This window comes from Dipodomys merriami, unplaced genomic scaffold (genome assembly GCF_024711535.1).
Source record: "Dipodomys merriami isolate MVZ:Mamm:240054 unplaced genomic scaffold, mDipMer1.0.p SCAF_29, whole genome shotgun sequence".
NCBI lineage: Eukaryota > Metazoa > Chordata > Mammalia > Rodentia > Heteromyidae > Dipodomys > Dipodomys merriami.
In genome coordinates, this window is record NW_027204381.1 from 16,452,032 (window position 1) to 16,460,603 (window position 8,572).

An 8,572-nucleotide genomic window follows, 5' to 3' on the forward strand; every position below is an offset into this window, starting at 1 on the left:
TTGGTCCTTTGAACACTACAATTAAAAGAGAAAAGAGAGTACCTGGCTCACCAACCCATAATAGCCATTAACTTTGTAACACCCGATTAGCCTCACCAAGACCATAGATGGCTGAACATAGCTCTAAGGAGCACATACTTAAAACTTCATATGGTGAAAATTTAACCAGATAACTTGAGGGGATGGATGAGGTTGGGACAGACAGGGTAGAATGACAGAAGGGGTGACTTGGATCAAAAGGCATCATATTTATAAACTGACATGTTGAATTGAATCCCATTTGTATAACTAAAGGTAAAACAAAGAAAATAGAGAATTAAAACTTTCTATGTATGGTAAATATCCCCTTTCCATTTGTGTTGCGGATGACTCAATTCCTATTGAAATCCGTTGCTGAACATCATAAGGATCCACATTTCAGCTGGGAGTGTTGCTGGGGAAAATGAAGGGGCAAGTTGCAATGTTCATTCCCAGTTACAACCCTTGACCTCAGGTTTTAATGAGAATTCTTACCACAGTGGAGCAAAGTGATGGTGGAGTCAGGCTGTGGAGCCAAAGTACTGGGTTCAAGTTGCATCTCTGTCGCTTACTACCTGTATGACTTCAGAAAGATGCTGAACTTCTTTGTGGCTCCATTTTCTTGTCTATGCAATACAAATAATAATGGCACCATCTCATAGAGTTGTTGCAAAGATCCAAAGTGTCAGCATAAAAAAAAGTGCACAGTATTATGAGTTACCATGGTGAAACCCCTTTGTACAATTAATATATGCTAAAAAATGAATCACAGGAAAGTAAAACAGGCTCTAATGAGGAGAGAAGTGGGGCCAATGAAGAGGTGAATGAGGGTGTATATGCCAAAGTTCTTTATATGCATGTATGCATATAAATGAAAGTATGCATATAAATGAATAATGAAACCTGTTATGATTTAAAGAAGGAGGAAGGGAGTGAGGGGGAGAGAAGGAGGAAGAGAGATTGATCAGGTTACATGATCTACATGTACCAAACTGTCACAATGCCCACCCATATAACTAATATACGCTAATAAAAATATCTAAACAACAAAGTGTATAAGACAGTGCCCAGATGTGAAAATGGAGCCAGGTAGCATGAGAGGATGGGGAGTGTTGGAAAGGTTGGGGGAGAATGATGAAAGGGTGACATTGATCCAGATGCATGTATACCCATCAGTTGATATGCCAAACTGAAACACCTCTGTATACTTAAAGGTAATTAATTTTTTAAAAAAAGTAGTGCCCAGTGCACAGTAAGTGCTTTACAAAAGGAGCTATTGCCAACGTCCTTTTGGTAACTGATATAGTCAGTATTTGGCTGGAAATAAAATGCCTAAGACAAAGCAATTTATAAAGAATTTGGTTCAGGGCTCTGGAGGCCAGGAAGCCCAAGAACATGGTGGAAGCATCCTCCCTGTGACTGAGGACTTCAAGTTGTGTTTGTGTCATTTGCAAGGTAGAGCAACTGAGCCCACTTGGGTCTCACAGCCACTAATGTCATGATGGCCACCCCCCCCATGACCTCATCTGACCCTAATCACCTGCCAACGCCCACCTCCAGCGGGACTGAAGTCTCTAACACATTAACTCTTTAAGGACACATTCAAACCCTAGCACTGGACTTGGTGGAAACTCTGCAGGGGCCTAGAGGCAAGATGTGGGGGTTTCATCCTCCTGACATCAAGAACACTTGGTGTGGATTCTCTACAGCATCCACTATCTTAGACAAGAACAGAGACTGTAAATAAACCACACACACACAGAGTGATAGAAAGATGAGACCAGTGTAGACACCACCACCCCATAGACACTCCCGCCAATCCTGAGCAAAGAAACCTACATGGAGGACTCCTGCTATGGTGAAGGCAGCGTGACTTCAGCTCTTCAGGTAGGAATAACTTGTTTCATCTACAGTTTCCAATTATGGCTTGAAGTCTGTCAGATATTTGATCTAAATTTCACTTAAAATATACTTCACTGAAAACAGGCTCTGTTGGGGGTATGTGCACCAGCAGGAGTGTGGAATGCTAATAAAGAGGGTAAATGAGGATGAATATAGTTGATGCAGTTCATTTGCATGTATGCAAATAAAAACAATGGAATCCATTGAAGTTGTTTTAAGAGGGAAGTGGGGCCAGGTACAGGTGGCTCATGCCTGTAAGCCTAGTTACCCAGGAGGCTGAGATCTGAGAATCGTGTTTCAAAGAGCCTGAACAGAAAAGTCCATGAGACTCTTATCTCCAATTAACCAGCAGAAGTGTGGTTCAAGAGCCATGTTGAGCCAAAAAGCCAAGTGAATGCAAGGTCCTGAGTTCAAGTACAAGTACCTGCATGAAGGAAGAAAGGAGGGAGGGAGGCAAGGAGGGAGGAAAGGAAGGAAGGAGGGAGGAAGGAAGGGAGGGAGGGAGGGAGAGAGGGAAGGAAGGAAAGGAGGGAGGGAGGGAGGGAGAGAGGGAGGAAAGGAGAGAGGGAGGGAGGGAGGAGAGAAAGGAAGGGATGGGTGAGGGAGAAAGAAGGGAAGAAGGGAGGGAGGGAAGGGGGGAAGGAGGCAGGGGATGGGATGAAGGAGAGCAATGAAGGGGTGAAGTTGATTGGGGTACATTGAAACCCAGAAAGAGAATTTGCAAACTGTGGCATGATTTTCTATAAACTTTGTACCCAGTTCCTCCTCCTAGTACTATGGGACATTCTTCATACTAATGAACAAATACTGATAAATTCTAAATGTGACAGTTTACTATCTAGACAGTAGTAAAGATGTGCAATGTACCTCATTTTAATGCATGGAAACCAACAACTCATTAACTTAGGAGGTCAAATTAGTTCATTTTTTTATTCAGACTTCTGAATGAAGTTTTCCCTTTTAAATTAAAGAGTATCTGGAGACTACAAAAATCAAGCTGTGAAAAACCCATTGCTGTTACTGAAACTACTTATCTATTAGGGTGTGTATCTATCATGGTTTCTTGGTGCTCTGTGGCCAAAATCAAAGTCTGGAAATAAGCTGGGAACTGACACTGGGTAACTGTGGCATCTGATTGATACACAGTCCCTAATTTCAGTGTCTTACACCAAAACAACCTCATGGTTCACATGACTATCATCAACTGAGAATTGTAAGATAAATGCATGAAACAATAAAATATATAAAATATAATAATGATATATTGCTTCACCTATTATTCCATTATGTATTTTAAGATTTCCAAATAAAGGTTTCACACTTTTTGGTTTGGGTTTTTGTTTGTGGTGGTACTGAAGATTGTATTCAAGGCCTTGAATTTGCTAGGCAATATTCTATACAAGTCAAGCCTCTAGTCCTCTGGGTTACTGTATTTTTGAGATAAGGACTAACTTCTATTGTCCAGGCTGGCCTAGACCGTGATTCTTCTATTGATGCTTCCTACAAAGTCTGGGATGATAGGTATGTTCCACCACACCTAGACTTTTGTTTTGGGATGAGGGTCTCATTTTGCCCTAGGCTAACCTGGAACTTCGAGCCTCCAGATCTCTGACACCTAAGTAGGTAGGATTATAGGTGTATGCCAACATACAGGCATAAAGATTCCTTTTTTTCTTTTTTCCCCCTTTGGTTGTAGGTTTGAACTCAGGGCTCACACTTGCTAAGCAAGTATTTTACCCCTGGGGCCATGCCTCCAGCTCTACAAATTCTTAAAGAGATATATGGAACCCCTCTGTAGTTGTTACAAAAATATGACTGTGTCCCTCAAGCCTTTCTACAGGCCTCTCCCAAGAACAAGTGCTCCATTTTACAACGATGACTGCCTCCTGCCTGGAAACCTTCAGGAAGTCCTCCCATTTCCCACAAGACCAAGTGAGGGTGCCTGGAGACAAGTGCTCAGCAACCTTTCCTTCACGAATTCTAACTCCCTGGCATCGGTCTCACGTCATCCACACAGCGTTATTTGCTATGTCCCAGGAGATGTCAGATATTCCCACTGTTCTTTTGATTCCCAAGTGCCTGCTCTTCCCCTCCCTGTCACAATCCCACCCCAGCTCACCTCTGACCCTCACCAGCCAGGGTGGATGTCAAGCAGAGTCCATAGCTCCCTTGCACTCCTGATTGCATCCTGTCTTTAGCCCCATTCTGAAATCATTGGCGTACATCTCCAAGGTTCTCCTCCCCTGACTGCAAACTCCTACTAAAGTGGGACACTCAGGTATTTAATAATATAGAAGGAAGGGAAGGAAGAAGAAAGGATGGAGGGAGAAAGAGGGGATGGTCATGCCTCTCATACCATGCCTGTCCACACCCATGGAAGGTTTCCTTCCCAATAAATGTGGGTTCCCAATCAGCCCCCATGACTACTCCTTGTTCATACATGTTAATAATACCTTTGAGCAGGGTGCCTGTGGCTCACACCTGTAATCCTAGCTACTTGGGAGTTTGAGATCTGAGGATCGTGGTTCAAAGCCAGTCTGGGCAGGAAAGTCCATGAGACTCTTATCTCCAATAAATGACAAAAAGAGCCAAAAGTAGAGCTGTGGCTCAAATGGTAGAACACTCGCCTTGAGCACAAAAATCAGGGATAGCATCCAGGGCCAGAGTTCAAGCCCCAGGACTAGAAAATAATAATATTTTTGATATTGCTCCAGTTTTATAACAAGAATATTTATGAGGGCTGGGAAGGTGGCTCAGTGGTAGAGCGCTTGTCTTGCTTGCCTGAGGCCCTGGGTTCGATTCCTCAGCACCACATAAGCAAAAAGAAAAAAGCCAGAAGTGGTGCTGTGGCTCAAGTGGTAGAGCGCTAGCCTTGAGCTGAAGAGCTGAGGGACAGCGCCCAGGCCCAGAGTTCAGGCCCCATGACCAACCAAAAAAAAAAGAATATTTATGAGTCAGTCTTACTCCTGTCGTACAAATGAGGAAAATGAGACCCAGAGGTATAGAGTGATAGCCAGAATTAGAGCCCAGGTTTCCACTGAGACTCTGGTCTGTGCTCTGTGAGGACTCAGCTTACAGACACTGGTGACCGTGTAAAGCACACACACGTGAGGGAGGGGGCGCTGTGCCACAGGAAGTCTTAGTCTTTTCTCTTACAAGCAGTGCCACCAAGGCTAGCCACACCACCAAGCACAGGCAGCATTTTGTCTTCAGTCTTTTTTTCAGTGCAAATATGTTGACATGGCTTTCTTAAAATGTGACATGCTGAGGATAAGTGGGAAATTTCCATATTTACTCCATTGACCCTCTCTCATCAACGAGCATCTATCTGCAAATAATTGTAAAGGAATTGCTGTGAACTCTTTCAAAATACTTCGTATCTCTTCTGTACGACAAATAATACATCAGACCACTCTTCAGTGTGTTTCCAGCTAGATGCTGAGCACTCTGAGAGCAGTGTTACCTTATTTGGTCTGGTACTCTTGGTTTACATGGGACATGGTACCTAAGAGAAAGACCAACAAATCTGGATGAACAGGACAACCGGCAGCTTTCTTGACACAGGTTAGAAACCACAGCCTTTTACATCTGCCGAGCTGTCCTCTACCTTCAAAGTCTTTTCTTATTTTACTTGACTTGATCTTTGCTATGGTTTGAATGTGCTCCAGAAAAAGCATGTGCTGGAAACTTAATTTGGAAGGAAAGTGCTGGAAGGTGTTCACCATATGACCCCGCCCCCGAACACACATGAATGCCTATATATTGGTGAAAGAGTATAATGTCGCAAGTTTGGCAACATCCCTGTGTCACTGTCCCTTGACTTTCCTTGATGCAGCAAGAAGGATCTTACAGATTTAGCTCTGCTGTATTGGATTTCCCAGCCTCCAGCATCATGAGCTATTAAGCCTGCCTGCCTTCCTTCCTTCCTTCCTTCCTTCCTTCCTTCCTTCCTTCCTTCCTTCCTTCCTTTCTTCCTTCCTTCCTTCCTTCCTTCCTTCCTTCCTTCCCTCATTCCCTCCTTCCCTTTCTTTCTTTTTCTCTCTTTCTCTCTTTCTTTCTCTTTCTTTCTTTCTTTCTTGGGTCTGGTCGAGGGGCCTGAACTCTGGGCCTGGGCGCTGTCCCTCAGATCTTCAGCTCAAGGCTAGCGCTCTACCACTTGAGCCACAGCGCTACTTGTGGCTTTTTTTCTTTTTTGCTTATGTGGTACTGAGGAATCGAACCCAGGGCCTCATGCATGCAAGGCAAGTGCTCTACCACTGAGCCACCTTCCCAGCCCAGAATATAGGCTTTTAAGCTGCTAGTCAGCACTCTTTTCTCCTTCTCAAACCCCCAAATGTTTCACACACACCACACACACACGCACACACACACACACACACACACATAACAACAACAACTAATATCTGAGTGACACACTCATGCACATGGGCCTGAATTCCTGACTGCTCTCATATTTACGCCACTGTTTTTATGAGTATACCCACTGGCAACTTAGTTCAATTCCAATCTCTTCAAAATGCATGTGGATTTATACCCCAGGTCCTCTCGCTCAGCCTTTCCTTGACCCTGCACATCCGGGTTGTTTTTTTTTCCTAATTAGCTTTGAGTCACATTCATTTTTATTAAAGGCAGCTCTGTGAGAGTTCTGAGTGCACTCTATTTGTAAGCTACAGTTTCCTCTCAATGTTTATCTCATTTAAATTCTGGGAGGCCTTGGGAGTGGGGATTATAATGAATCACTCTGAGTATTTTTCCACTGAAAATGAGTCCAGGGAGCATCCTGAGGCCTGAGCTGATGTGAGATGGAGCTTCCTGAAATGTAGTCATGGGGTACTTTATGGTACTTTTAGAGATAGATCTGTTCCGGTCACCCTAATTCTGTCATACTCACTGGGCAAGAGTAAGCATCAATCCCCATAAAGGTTGAACAAAAGAATCCTTCCATCTTCTGGTGTTGTTTTCTGGACAGGACCCAGTCCTGCAAGACTAAGACCAGAGCAAGGTAGGGGCCTGTCTGTCCTTGTGTGACCTTGACAGTGAAGCCCCCTTGAAGTTCGTTCCTCACCCTCTTCCTGTAAACTGCTCTCCCCATCCTTTGTCGACCAAACCCTCCCTCAAGAATGAAGAGCACAGGCTGGAGTCGTATGCCCTACCCCCTCTTCTAGCCCATAGAATTTACCTGGTCCTAAGTCCACTCCCCAGAAGTTACACAGACCTTTTCCTCTGAGGGCAGACCCACCTGGTGGGCACACACCTAAGAAGGGTGGCATGTCCCATGTCTGTGCCGAGGTCCTCTGTGAAGGAGGCTGTATCAGGGGTGTGAAGAAAAGATCGGCCACAAGCCAGCACTTCTCATCTGCAGAAATACAAGGATCTGAGAATCTGACATTTGAATCTGGCCCATCATTTCCTTAAAAGGATATGTTTGCTCTGGTGAAGGGATGGAGCTTTTTTTTTTAATTTTAAAAAGTGTTAGCTGGATGTACTCCTTTTATTAGTGTGAGCTTCCATTCACACTCTTGTTCCAGCTCCACAGATGTTAAACATTATGAAAGAAGATAGCTTGAAAATCAGGAGCCCCATGGAAAGATAACCTCCCTGTAGACACGCGTGTCTGCTATTACAAGGTCTGTATTTCTTGTCTTTGACCATTGTGGTTGATTCTGCTAGTTTATGATCCTGCCTACGGGTAGGTTGCTGAGACACTGTGTGAATGTGTGTGGTGAGGGCAGGGTACTCTTAGGACACTCCTTACTGAAGGGTGAGGATATGTTCGTTAAGGAAAAGGTACAGTTCTCTGCATGAGAATTTTCTTGACATCATTCTTCAAGAGGGAGGAAACCCCATACACAAAAACTGACAGGAATCTGACCTGCCTCTGTCACTGTTGGAAGAGAAATCCTGTGGAGCTTTGCATCGGCCTTCCTCAAATTTTTCTCCTCCTTCCTCTTCCTCCAGACTTGAAAGTTTGTTCTGGTGGCCTCAGGAGAAGTATAACATCACCAAAACATAGATCGTATAACTTTGGACAGACATGAGGAAGTCACACTGGACCTTGTCCAAGGTCATGTTCGAGTTCAAAGTCCCAGCACCAGCCCAGGCCCACCCTACCCTAGACCAAGACTAGGCAATCCTAGATAGGTGCCTTTGCAAAGACCATACATGGCAGGCAAATTAGCTGGGATCCTTTCCTTTGGGGTCTCCACAGACACCATGTTATCCCGTCAGTCCGTCTTGCACTGGGTTAGACTCTTGGACCCCAGCTGCCCAAGCAACGGATTTGCTAACTTCAACCCTTGCTCACTGTCCTATTTCACACATGGGGACACACTGGAGAGTGGTGCAGGAGAAGTGGCCTAAACACACCCCTCCCAGCCTCACCTGCAGCATCCCCCCAGAACTCTGAAGGGTCTGACTTTGTCCTAGCACCAGCAGCCCTCTTACCTGCTCTAGCCCCAACCCTCCAGATCTGCTGTACAAATACGGGATTCACTGCCAAGATGTGAGAACAGTAAATCTTTGCCTGTTCTTTTATTCATGTCCTCACCTCTGCAGACAGTGCTAAGGAAAAACAAAGCTCACAAAATCCCTGTGGGCTCCAGCAGTCTGGCAGCCTTATTTTTCCCCCCTCGCTGATTACCTCTAGAAGGCA

At 44.7% G+C, this 8,572-nt stretch overlaps 1 protein-coding gene across 3 annotated transcripts in view; it reads right to left on the reverse strand.

Annotated features, from left to right (window-relative positions):
• The window catches only part of Drd2 (dopamine receptor D2), a 151,111-nt gene extending 143,193 nt beyond the window's left edge, over positions 1 to 7,918 (reverse strand). For 2 of the 3 annotated variants that reach the window (XM_070038105.1, XM_070038103.1), the window contains exons 1-3: positions 7,793 to 7,918; positions 7,160 to 7,276; positions 514 to 644 (exon numbers count right to left, since the gene is read on the reverse strand). The gene's annotated coding sequence lies outside the window, so the exon portion shown is untranslated. Of the gene's footprint in view, positions 1 to 513; positions 645 to 1,857; positions 1,947 to 7,159; positions 7,277 to 7,792 lie in introns of those variants that run through there. The other variant, XM_070038104.1, reaches the window with a different exon arrangement.
• Positions 7,919 to 8,572: the final 654 nt, after the last annotated feature.